Source organism: Gadus macrocephalus, chromosome 18 (genome assembly GCF_031168955.1).
Source record: "Gadus macrocephalus chromosome 18, ASM3116895v1".
NCBI lineage: Eukaryota > Metazoa > Chordata > Actinopteri > Gadiformes > Gadidae > Gadus > Gadus macrocephalus.
Window position 1 is genome coordinate 1661754 of NC_082399.1, and position 13687 is coordinate 1675440.

Below are 13687 nucleotides of genomic sequence, written 5' to 3' on the forward strand. Positions count from 1 at the left end.
GACGCTGTCAGTCTGGCTTTGAATTCCTTACTGACCCACAACCTCCTCATGACCTCCGACCTCATGACCTGTGTTACCATGACAACTACAGGACCTGATTAAAGATGCTGATACAGTTACTGATAAAGCTGACACACCTTTTTTTGTTATCATTGATATAGATTTTACCTTGATCTACCATCAGGACTTTGAACATTCCGATTTTTTAATATTCTGCGTTTCTAAGAACATAAATGACTTGACTTTAATGATTAATAAATTCCATCTTGTCTTACACTGATTTAGCCCACTGCCCTCTAGTGGCCACAAGTGACTATTACACGCAGGATTCGCGCCATAACCGGCCTTATGTCGTATCCATGGTGACAGAAATAGGTAATATCGCGTCTTCCGATCGTAGATATTACAAAGAAACCAATCACAACCAATCAGCTTTTATAAATGGCCCGTGAAGAATGATCAGACGAAAAAGACGCTGTGTCTCCGTCGCTCGGATCAAAAAGCGCCCATGCCAGAGCTTCAGCCAGTGGTAGCTCACAAACCACTCTGGCTCTACAGACGATCTCTAATGTTTATCTGGAATACATTAGAGATCGTAAGTAGAACCAGAGCAGTTTATTATCTGGAATACATTAGAGATCGTAAGTAGAACCAGAGCAGTTTATTATCTGGAATACATTAGAGATCGTAAGTAGAACCAGAGCAGTTTATTATCTGGAATACATTAGAGATCGTAAGTAGAACCAGAGCAGTTTATTATTTGGAATACATTAGAGATCGTAAGTAGAACCGGAGCAGTTTATTTTGGTGAGCTTCGTCGCCAGCAGGTAGCGCCAAAGTGCCGCGAAAAATGTTCATCGCATAAAAATGACATGTCAGAAACAAGGTGCGGTCAAAGTTCAAATGAGCGCTGAAGCATCAGGTCACGTTGTGAATGAAAAGCCCTGGTGAGATCTCCTTTGTGTAAAGTGCCTTCACATTCGTTTATTTTCTGTACTATGTGGGAATTATACTGTGTCATTGAAGGGTTCTCCAATGTTTCGATTGCCCACTTTTTTCATAAATGGGACACCTTTCAGGCAATACATTTTTACATTATATGCAATATTCAGAAGTGTAAGAATATTACAAATAGTTTCGCAGCCTGGACCACTAGCAGCTGTCTACAGCTTTCCTCGAGCGATATTATTTTGGCTTTCAGAACAACAACAACAGAGCCATATTGGATATATATTGGCCCGGATTGGCCGTCTCCCTCTTATTTCCTCTCTCCTCCATCCTGGACGGTCTGTCTGGTACTCGAGTCACCCCTGTGTTGGTTTCATTAAGCCTGTTCTTCTAAATACATCGATATGAACAGAGAGTTACTCTGAGATAAAGGCTGAAGCTCTGTGAGGGTTACAGCTGCTGGTCTTTTGTCAAGTGTGTCCTCAGGTCAAACTGCTTAAGAGCTCCAAATGTTTTGGTTTCTACCCTAACGGCAGGAGTTTGAGTTGTACAATTTCGTGTGTCAACCTTCCCAGAGTGTGTTATGGCTGGGCTGGTGGATGAGGTTCAGATGGTTCACTATAACAGCTTCAGCCTGGAAGTAGCCCCCAAACAGGCCTGAATCGACATAGTCACCAGAGATGACCCAGACTTCCTGGAGAGGGACACTGCAAACCTTTTAGGAGCCCAGCAGTCTTTCAAACAGAGAATCTGAGAATCTGAAGAAGCGCTTGAGCGCTGACGCATTCACCTCTCAAACACTCTGAGTAGAAGTACTCAATGTAGCAGTTCTTAGTGTAGAGGTAGTTAATTGGAGTTTTTCCACTATTCTACACTGGCCTGGCTCGGCACGGTTCGTACGCATATCCAAAACAACCGTGTTCCACGCTTGAAGGTGTGACTTGAACTGATGCCGCCCTTGTTTGGTGTCGATGACACAACAACGCTCACACTTTTATTGCCTATTTAGTTTTATATTATTGCCTATCATAAAATTGGATTTATTTGTTTAGGACGCATTTAATATCTTTTGGTGGTTGACACACACAATGATATCCGCGATGATGAATTCAGTTCAATATTAATAAATAATAAGAAAATTGCTTCCTACTCGCAATAGCTCACGAGAGCCAATTTATTTCATATTAGTCCTGTTTACACATTGGATAATGTTTCCCAGATATTTCCAGAGTGCCACACTCTGTCCTTGGTATTAGGAAGAAAACGTGAGGAATATCGATATCAGAAATCTAATAGTGGGAAATATTGCCCAATGTCTAGTCTTTACACCAAGACTAATCTCAACGAAATATCCTATTTCAACAAGCTATTTCGTTTTGCAAGATAATATTGTCAAATTAACATAACCAGGGTGCGCTTCTATTAAACCTTGATTACCCTTTTTATTTAGGCTTGTATAGTTATAGGAACATTTAAGCATTGAACTGAAGCCTCTTTGTGCATGCGATGCGTCTCATACACAAGAACATACCGTTTATTGTGTTGCTATAGGTTTATACGCCTACAATTTGTGTCAAAAAGTGCCAAAGGAAAAACGCCAAATAGCAGTAGCAGTATTCACTGTAGCAGTACGCAGTATAGTAGTAGTCAGTGTAGAAGAACTCAGTGGATCAGTGTTTGTGTATAAATAGGACAAGAGATGATGCCCCTTGTGTGGTATTTGGTGACTGTCGACCATCCAGGTATTAAGTCGTTAGACATAGAGCAGCTATCACAAACCAGCCAGCTGTATTGATCGGTCTGATGAAGACATAAAGATGGACGCCTAGTGAGCAGCTGTCGTAACCAGCTGGGACAGCTCAGAGATATTATGGGATGGATCAGCAGCAGGTTATAGAGCAGCTTCAAGGATTCTCTAGTACATGCGGTGGTTTATTACCCAGAGATATTATGGGGCATTTAACAGCAGTTGCCCTTCAGACACAGACAGAGGGTGCATGTTGGTTCTTCATAAGTCGGTCTCTCTCTCTCTCTCTCTCTCTCTCTCTCTCTCTCTCTCTCTCTCTCTCTCTCTCCCCCTCTCTCTCTCTCTCTCTCTCTCTCTCTCTCCCCCCCTCTCTCCCCCTCTCCCTCTCCCTCTCTCTCTCTCTCTCTCTCTCTCTCTCTCTCTCTCTCTCTCTCTCTCTCTCTCTCTCTCTCTCTCAGGTGCCCACAAACAGTGTATGGGTTGCTGTGAGTGGGATGATGAGGACGGCAATCATGGTTGCATCCAGTACGGTTGTGATGGCAAGGGCGTCATGGTGTTGGACCTGAAGACCCTGACATGGATTGTTCCAACACGACAGGCTGAGATCAGAATAGATTTTATAATGAACACAGCACAATCTACCAGACAATGGAGTGTGTTCGTTGGCCGAAGCAGCACCTGGCTGATCTGTAGAGAACAGGTATAGTCAGATGACCAGGTGGGCTTTAACAGTGACATGTCTCTTAGACTGTGGTGTTTCAAAAGCAAAGCGAGTGCGGAGAAAACCGCTCTTTCTGTCCGGCTGTCCAGAGCGTCTGCCGGTTTATCAATTAGTCTAACTAAAAGGGCTTGGCTATCAGTCTCAGCGGCAGGCCTGTAATACATCTGTAAGTAATACAGACCGAATTTTCTTCTCTTGATTTAACTAGAAGTTGTGCAGGGTGAAGTCAATGGGTCTGTCGTCGGGGTTCTCGTCCTAACTGCTGTTGTTGAGTCGTTCTGTACTGGAAGACAAACGTTGAGTGAATCACAATCCTCAAGATGACTCACCTGACCTCCATCTGCTCCTTCCCCCTTGTCGCTTCCCTTTCTGGAATCTGATTGGTTAGATAAAGCACAAAAGCACATTAGTATATGTATACGCTTTCTCAATGCTAATCATTTCTCTTCCCTTAGTTTCAGCCGAGCGCCTTCCAGTTGGTGTACAGGTTTTTAACTGCAGTTCTGCTCATATGATTAACATCACTACCAACACAGCATATCGACTCAAATCATCTGTTCATCTAGATCAGGGGTTCACAAAGTTTTGACAGCTGAGGGCCAATTAGGAACCCAACTTAACTTACATCTGTATGTCATTGCGGGCCGCCAGGAATGTTTCTGCGGGCCGCCATTGGCCCGCGGGCCGCACTTTGAGAACCAATGATCTAGATACATCAAGCTCAGTAACTGGACTAAACACCTCATGTAATGTTGATCAAAACCCGTCATGAATTCATCCCCTCATATTTTGATGCTTCTTACCAGGTTCTGACAACAGCTCTAAGAACGCTGAAGAACTGAATCGACCTCCTCAGGGTTAATCTTGGATGACAAAGTCAGTATTTATTTGGAGGGTTTGGAGGCTGATCACGTCATCACAGTAATAGTCATATTTTAACAGTATATCATCACAGTAATACATTTACATTATTTCATCAAAGTAATATTCTAACAATACTTGATCACAGTAATAGTCATATTTTAACAGTATATCAGCCCAGTAATACATTTACATTATTTCATCAAAGTAATATTCTAACAATACTTCATTGCAGTAATAGACTAGTCATTTGAACATTACATCTTGACTAGTGATAATGTTTTAATGTGCTTCCTCGCTGTTTGGAGGCGATGATGAATTGTGAGTCTGCACGTTCGGTGCCAATTCCGGTTCGAGAGCTCTCTTGGCTCATTCTGAGCAATCAGGGCATGTCTACCCTGACTAGTTTGGGCACGTCAATCACAGGCGCCTGAAATAAAACACCTAACAAGTGTGCGAAGATGTATGGGAGGAAGTGAGCAGAGAGGGAATGGACTCGTCTGCGTTATTTTTCAAAATGTTGATCTCTCCTTCCTGCTCTCACTCGATGTTTCCTGGCACCTTTAATATACCGTTTAAAGTTTATTGAACAGAAAAAGAGGCCATGGAAGGATCTCAAGGAAAATTAACAATATATCACTCCCTCAACATTATCCCTTCAGTCTTTTGAATATTGCCAAATCTTGCTTTTTATACTTTTTTACAAATGGCTTAACTACACTGGTTTAGGTGATTTATTATTCAATTTTTATTTTTATTTTTGTTACGTCAATAAAGTGTTAAACATGCTTTCTCTGTTTAATTTATGCTGCTGTGCACTTATTGAATACCTAACTTTATAATCTATGTCACCTATCCCCTATGTTGAAATGTTATAGCCTACCATTGCTTATAAAACATACTAAGTCTTTCTAAGGACAAGATCTTTTAGCCCGTCAAAGTCGTGTAAAAACTATTCCGAAACCAATGTCCCATTAACCTCTCAAAACACACTGAGCTGGAGGCCTAGACTCAGGCTCACGTTAAAACAAGGGTCTTATTTGTACGAGACTGTTATGACTCACTATAACAAACTATCATTGAGTCCATCCAGAATGTACTCTTCCCCCGGGGGGGCAATTATACTGACACAGGGTGGCCTTAAAATGTTTGCTTCTTTTTTTTCAGAAATGTACCCCATCACAGGGAACACAATAAACTTTTCTTTTAAAGAAATGTAGCAGCCTTATGTGCCTTAAGCATAACTGATAAAAGTATCAAGTCTCGTACTATTGGTTCTTGTCAATCTATTATTTACCAAAGAATGGAAGAGTTTGGGTTCTTTTAGCTTTTTTGACATCTTATCATAGCAGGCTGTTGTACATCCTACTGAGGCCCAATGCATGGATCCCAGCAATGGAAATGCTTCATTGGAAATTGTGAAAACCCTAGAAGAATAAATGCATGACGTGTGGACGTGCTTGTTCCTAAAGGCCTCTTGAGGGGTTGGCGAATGAAGACTGCTGCGTCTCAGGGATAAAGAGTACCGTCGACCGACACAATGGAGGCGATGTTACATTTGTTACACACACATGTAGCTTAATATAAAATATGCAGACACAGAACAAGGCATTTATATTCATGAATGTTGACTATATATTCTAAATCTCATTTAATCCCCCCGGTATCCAGGGCGCTAGGAGTACGTAGGAGACTAGGTAGTTAGGAAGCCCACATCCTCCTTATTTCCGATAGTGATAAAACCACCCACGCACATACACTCGCACATCAAGTACATATGGATACAGATGAACAGACTAAATGTACATGCACACAATGATGTGTGTGGGTAGCATATATTTATATATATATATATTTAAATATACACAATCAAACAGCATATATTCTGTTTTTGCACATGTAGACATCTTTTTGCTCATGCTCTGTTGCACACTTTCATTCAGACAATACGATAAACATGCACACAATTAACGCACGTCTCACCCAGCCGAGTCTCTCTCTCTCTCTCTCTCTCTCTCTCTCTCCCTCTAACATAACACACACACACACACACGTACAAACTGCAGCGTCAAGATATTTTGCCATTAGCATAAAAACAATCACCAACTCCACACGCATCAATGAGAAATTATAGGAAGCTGCAAATTCAATAGTTTATCATCAGCAATAAAAACTGTTTAACATGAGAGACACGAAATAGAAGGAGGGGGGGGGGGGGGGGGGGGGGAGTGCTCACAACTACAGACTACGTTTATGCAAGCTTGGGTTACGTTGTTATATTAACTGTTCTGTTATATTATGTTATATTTAGTTTAATTTTATGTGATATGGTGTTTTGTACGGATTGTAGCCTACTGCCTCTACTAACTATCGTACTGACTTGACTTTACCGACTGAATCCATCTTACTGGCTGTATCCCGTCTCTCCTATTAACTTACTCTAATCTACCGACGTTCCTACTGACTCACTCTATCCTGCTGACTGGATGGATCCTGACTCTATTCTACTGACGTTGCTACTGACTGACTATCCTACTGACCTATAAAGGCGTTACCTTCATCCTGTTCTTCCTCATGCGTTCCCAGGAACCTCCTTTTTTGTTTTCCTCTCCCATCATCTCCTTTCCCCTCCCCCCTCCCTGCCCCTCAGCCGGACATCTTAAGTATACTTTGATAGCAATTTACTGGCAATCACACACATCCACACACACACACCCATGACCCTTTAGGTAATCTTGAGACTGATGGGAGCACTTAACTCTGTTTACTAAAACACCCTGTCACATGGAGGAGAGAGGAGAGAGGAGAGTGAGAGGAACGATGAGAGAGAGAGGGGGAGAGAGAGGGGTGAGGGGCAGGAGAGGGGGAGGAGGAGAACAGAATAGTTGGCTTAGTTTTCGCTGTCACCAAACAGTAGAGATGAGGAGAGAGGAGGGGAGGAAGGAGGTGAGAGACGAGAGCAGAGAGAAATGTGTGTTGACTCCAGCTGGGAATTGCAATTCCTGTTAAATGATCTCTGGTTGTCTTGGCAACAGAGTGTGACCGACATGTGGTTCTGTGTGTGTGTGTGTGTGTGTGTGTGTGTGTGTGTGTGTGTGTGTGTGTGTGTGTGTGTGTGTGTGTGTGTGTGTGTGTGTGTGTGTGTGTTTGTGTGTGTGCGTGTGCGTGTCAGTTTCCGTTTTATTTTAGCTGCATATTGACAAACATCAGTGCACAATAAACATGTACGTTTCTTTGTTTGACAAATCGGTTTATTTCAAAATGAGGCAAACTACGAACAAGACCACTTTTGTCCACTTATACGACATCACCACCAAGACAAGATGGCCACTCGCAACACTAGTACAATGAAAACCAACCAACGGCAGGACATGACACCGCAGGTAGATAAAGTAAAGAGGGGGGGGGGGGGGGGGGGGGGGGGTTGGATTGGTTGATTGACTGGCAACCAAATGACATCACAGGAAGAGGTGGGGCCACATAATGCAAACATATTATTCAATATGTTCTGGATTTAGAGTCGTAAAAACACAATTTAATTTAAATAAAAATACAGAAAATATTATAAAAACAAAACTTGGAAACGTGTTCATGTTAACGGTATTCACAGCCAGCAGTTTATTATTAAAACAGGTGCTACAGATGCGAGTAGTAGAACCCAGTCTACTACTGGTTATAATGGGCAACCAGTCTCCTACTGGTTGCACTTGGAGCTTACCAGTACAGCCAGTCTCATACTGGTGTAAACGAGGAGCTGCCCACTATAACAAGTCATCAACTGGTGGATACTGAGCTACCCGGTAAAAACACAGTCCTATGTGTAGTATTACTAGTATGATCTCTAGAACAACATGAACAAGTATTTCTTGTTTCTACTAACCCATCACTACAGACAGACAGACAGACAGACAGACAGACAGACAGACAGACAGACAGACAGACAGACAGACAGACAGACAGACAGACAGACAGACAGACAGACAGACAGACAGACAGACAGACAGACAGACAGACAGACAGACAGACAGACAGACAGACAGACAGACAGACAGACAGACAGACAGACAGACAGACAGACAGACAGACAGACAGACAGACAGACAGACAGACAGACAGACAGACAGACAGACAGACAGACAGACAGACAGACAGACAGACAGACAGACAGACAGACAGACAGACAGACAGACAGACAGACAGACAGACAGACAGACAGACAGACAGACAGACAGACAGACAGACAGACAGACAGACAGACAGACAGACAGACAGACAGACAGACAGACAGACAGACAGACAGACAGACAGACAGACAGACAGACAGACAGACAGACAGACAGACAGACAGACAGACAGACAGACAGACAGACAGACAGACAGACAGACAGACAGACAGACAGACAGACAGACAGACAGACAGACAGACAGACAGACAGACAGACAGACAGACAGACAGACAGACAGACAGACAGACAGACAGACAGACAGACAGACAGACAGACAGACAGACAGACAGACAGACAGACAGACAGACAGACAGACAGACAGACAGACAGACAGACAGACAGACAGACAGACAGACAGACAGACAGACAGACAGACAGACAGACAGACAGACAGACAGACAGACAGACAGACAGACAGACAGACAGACAGACAGACAGACAGACAGACAGACAGACAGACAGACAGACAGACAGACAGACAGACAGACAGACAGACAGACAGACAGACAGACAGACAGACAGACAGACAGACAGACAGACAGACAGACAGACAGACAGACAGACAGACAGACAGACAGACAGACAGACAGACAGACAGACAGACAGACAGACAGACAGACAGACAGACAGACAGACAGACAGACAGACAGACAGACAGACAGACAGACAGACAGACAGACAGACAGACAGACAGACAGACAGACAGACAGACAGACAGACAGACAGACAGACAGACAGACAGACAGACAGACAGACAGACAGACAGACAGACAGACAGACAGACAGACAGACAGACAGACAGACAGACAGACAGACAGACAGACAGACAGACAGACAGACAGACAGACAGACAGACAGACAGACAGACAGACAGACAGACAGACAGACAGACAGACAGACAGACAGACAGACAGACAGACAGACAGACAGACAGACAGACAGACAGACAGACAGACAGACAGACAGACAGACAGACAGACAGACAGACAGACAGACAGACAGACAGACAGACAGACAGACAGACAGACAGACAGACAGACAGACAGACAGACAGACAGACAGACAGACAGACAGACAGACAGACAGACAGACAGACAGACAGACAGACAGACAGACAGACAGACAGACAGACATGTATGTTGTGCTCTATTATCAACTGGACAGATTTCAGCTAGCATTGAAGCTAGCCTTCAGTCTGTGGCCCAGTTCAGTGCAGACAGGTTCTTGGCTCGGTGGTCCTCTTGGCGTCCAGTTGTCATGTTGTAGTCTCTTCTTCCCGTCTTCAGAAGAGTTTAAACTTAGCTACTGCTACTCTCGTCGAAAATACTGGAAGTGCATAAATATAAACAAGCCAGCGATTTCCACTTCCACGCCCACAGATTCGTTCGTTGCTCCCCCTACTGTTCTGGCGGAGAATCCCCTTGCAACACGCGCAATCCTTAAGGAACCTTAAAAGGAACCGTAAATCAAAACTTGTCTAAAACAAGTCCCTTGTGTAAATTACGTGCTTACGTCTCTGCGTCTAAAACGACCCTAAATCGGCCTTTAGTCTGGTCTTGTGGTTCATTCTTAAAGTCGTCGTTGTCCAGCCTCGATATTGTTGTAGTCCAGTCTAATCGTTTTAATAAACCAATAAAGGGGAGGTTAGGAGGCTTGGTTAAAGGGGAGGTTAGGAGGATTGGTTAAAGGGGAGGTTAGGAGGCTTGGTTAAAGGGGAGGTTAGGAGGCTTGGTTAAAGGGGAGGTTAGGAGGATTGGTTAAAGGGGAGGTTAGGAGGCTTGGTTAAAGGGGAGGTTAGGAGGATTGGTTAAAGGGGAGGTTAGGAGGTTTGGTTAAAGGGGAGGTTAGGAGGCTGGGGTTAAAGGGGAGGTTAGGAGGATTGGTTAAAGGGGAGGTTAGGAGGATTGGTTAAAGGAGAGGTTAGGAGGATTGGTTAAAGGGGAGGTTAGGAGGATTGGTTAAAGGGGAGGTTAGGAGGATTGGTTAAAGGAGAGGTTAGGAGGATTGGTTAAAGGGGAGGTTAGGAGGATTGGTTAAAGGGGAGGTTAGGAGGATTGGTTAAAGGGGAGGTTAGGAGGATTGGTTAAAGGGGAGGTTAGGAGGATTGGTTAAAGGGGAGGTTAGGAGGCTGGGGTTAAAGGGGAGGTTAGGAGGTTTGGTTAAAGGGGAGGTTAGGAGGATTGGTTAAAGGAGAGGTTAGGAGGCTTGGTTAAAGGGGAGGTTAGGAGGATTGGTTAAAGGAGAGGTTAGGAGGCTGGGGTTAAAGGGGAGGGCCCTCACCGCATTCTGCTCAGTCGCACTCTGTTCTCTTTGTCCCTCCTCTTCAAGGAACTGATGTATTGTTTAAAGATAACTTCCCTGCTCCTTCTTCCTGCTGAAGGCGTGGAAGCGGTGGTCGCCGCGGTAACCCACACAGAAACTGCTTGAAGGTGGACCTGGAGGGAGGAAGAGATTTAACGCACCCGACTGTTAAAACACTAACCAAATTGGTCAGTTAGTTAGTTGGTACTTACTTGCTGGTGATCTGAGCCTCCCTCCAGAAGCAGTTTAAACTGGTCTTTGGCCTTCAGCAGTTTCGTCTTCTTCTCCTTGTACTCCTCCTTGATCCGGCTCTTCACAAACTGATCGTATACCTACACACACACACACACACACACACACACACACACACACACACACACACACACACACACACACACACACACACACACACACACATATACACGCACGCAAAAGAACCAGCCCTCACATGTAAATGTGGGTTCCCTTTGTAACACTAGCAACAGGAAGTACAATTGGAACCAGGAAGTAAAATTGTGAACCAGGAAGTGATATTTCACAATTATTCGCCTGAGGTGAATAATTGTTTTAGTATATACTACAAGGGAACAATCTAAGGCCCCGTTTACACAAGGACGCTTGCGGGTGAAAACGACAAAATATTTTATCGGAAGTGCCTTTCGTTTAGACGGTGACGGCGTTTTTGGGGCATGAAAACGCATAAATCTGAAACCACCCTCCAGAGTGAAAAGTTGAAAACGCTCCGCCGTAGCGTTCCGTCTAAAACTGCCAAGACGCAAAACACTGCTCAGATCTGCTCACGTCGCGTACGCGTTTACGTCACATACATGTGCCAGTACAAGAAAATAAACAAACATGTCAGATTATTTCCATGCGTCGGACCTTCAGCTGCTCTGGCAGCTCTAACAAGCATACAGGAGTATTTCCACGAAATGTACAGGATATTTACAGATAGTATTACTGAACATAGAAGGATCTTTTTGTTTTTTGCGGCACGGATAAGAGAAGGAAGATTCTACGCATGCGCTCAGACATGGCGGGTGTTGTGTGATAGTCCTATCACAGCACCACCTAGCAGCCTGGCATGCATACCAATCGAATTCCACACACTTTGCGTCACCGTATGCACGCAGATTTCCTCCCGAAAACGCTTGTCTAAACGCGGAATAAAAAGTGAAGACGCAACGCCACTTTTGCGTCTTCTGTTCAGACCGTCATCGTGAAAACGTAGCCTAAAAGATAACCCTTTTGCCTGGATTTATTTGTTTTTATTAGCGGTTGATTTCTTTTTATAAGCATGACGAGTCGACGTCTCGCGCATGAAAACAATATCCCGAGTTTGAGATCTCAATCATGGGATATTGCCAAATATCCCGAGATAGCAAATCAATGAAATTGCGCCATTTTAGGTGGTTCACGTATAGCAGTTACTAAATATATATATATATGGAGTACCTCTTTCCTCTGGTCTGGCTGAGCAGAAGATATCTGGGATCAAAAACCATCTTATGAAGATCCTTCTCCCACGAAGAGAAGGCAGACACCTTCACACACACACACATACACACACACAACGCACACACACACAACATAGTCAGACACAAAGATATACAGACGGAGTGTGTGTGTGTGTGTGTGTGTGTGTGTGTGTGTGTGTGTGTGTGTGTGTGTGTGTGTGTGTGTGTGTGTGTGTGTGTGTGTGTTCATGTTACCCCTCTCTCCAGCATCATGTCTCTAAACTTGGAGACGCGCATCTCAAGTGGGAGGAGCTTGTCCTCCTGGCCTTCCTTGACGAGAGACAATGGTTCCTCTAGCCTAGAGAGAGACAGAGAGAGAGAGAGAGAGAGAGAGAGAGAGAGAGAGAGAGACAGAGAGAGAGGGAGAGGGGGAGAGAGAGCGAGCGAGAGCGAGAGAGAGAGAGAGAGAGAGAGAGGGAGGGGGGAGAGAGAGAGAGAAAGAGAGAGAGAGAGAGAGAGAGAGAGAGAGGAGAGAGAGAGAGAGCGAGAGAGAGAGAGATTATATATAAATAAGGGTTGTCTGAAACAAATTCTCCCCTGTCTAAATCTCCAGATGTCCTTAGGGTCCATTTTACCTGCCTGTCCAATAGTAACGCAGAAAGCAGACTTTAACATCAGTCTGCCTCTCTACCTGTCTCCCTCTCTACTTGCCTGTTTTTCCACCTTTCTCTCTCTCTAATCGTCCCTTTTCTTACCGGTCTGTCTATCTACTATGATGTGTGTCTCCCTAACTATCTGTCTGTCCTTATACCTGTCTCCCTGTCTCCCTCTCCATCCGTCTCTCTCCCTGTCTTTCTCTCACTCAATCTTTTTACCTGGATCTGTCCTTCTCTGTCTGTCGTTCTCCCTCTCTAATTCTGTCTGTCTCTCTCTACCTGTTTGGCTGTCTCAGATTGCACATGCTCACCTGCTTCTCTTTGAGTCATGTCCATCTTCATCATCATCATCATCATCATCATCATCATGACAAGGACAAATCTTGCTCTGCAGGGGGGGAGAGATTGCATCTCTCAAACAGAGAGCATAGAGAGAGATAGAGAGAGAGACAGATAGAGACAGAGAGAGAGAGAAAGTAAGGAGAAAAGACTAACCAGAATTCTTCTTCCTCTTGTGGGGCGGGTCCATGATGATACGGCCCGATGTCCTGACCAATCAAATCGCAGGGTCTTTCCCATACAGACAGGTGCATTGTGGGATTGAAGAAAAACACACGATCGTCTCCAGTCCAGACTACGCACCTAACACATCAGACACACAGAAACACACACTCACACACATTATCATGACTATAATACAGTATAAACATATAATCTATACACATTACTACTACATGGCAGACAAACACTTTCACTATAGTAATGATGCA

The 13687-nt window shown here is 44.2% G+C and overlaps 1 long non-coding RNA gene across 2 annotated transcripts; it reads right to left on the reverse strand.

Annotated features, from left to right (window-relative positions):
• Positions 1 to 10774: 10774 nt before the first annotated feature.
• LOC132446990 (uncharacterized) lies at positions 10775 to 13681 on the reverse strand. 2 transcript variants are annotated; one of them, XR_009522991.1, is made up of 6 exons: positions 13409 to 13681; positions 13229 to 13303; positions 12517 to 12619; positions 12260 to 12348; positions 11017 to 11136; positions 10775 to 10938 (listed from the first exon to the last, which is right to left on the reverse strand). It is a non-coding gene; the product is annotated as an uncharacterized LOC132446990 (long non-coding RNA). The 2 variants fall into 2 exon arrangements; XR_009522990.1 differs by having other exon boundaries at positions 10775 to 11136; positions 13409 to 13680.
• Between the last annotated feature and the right edge of the window lie 6 nt (positions 13682 to 13687).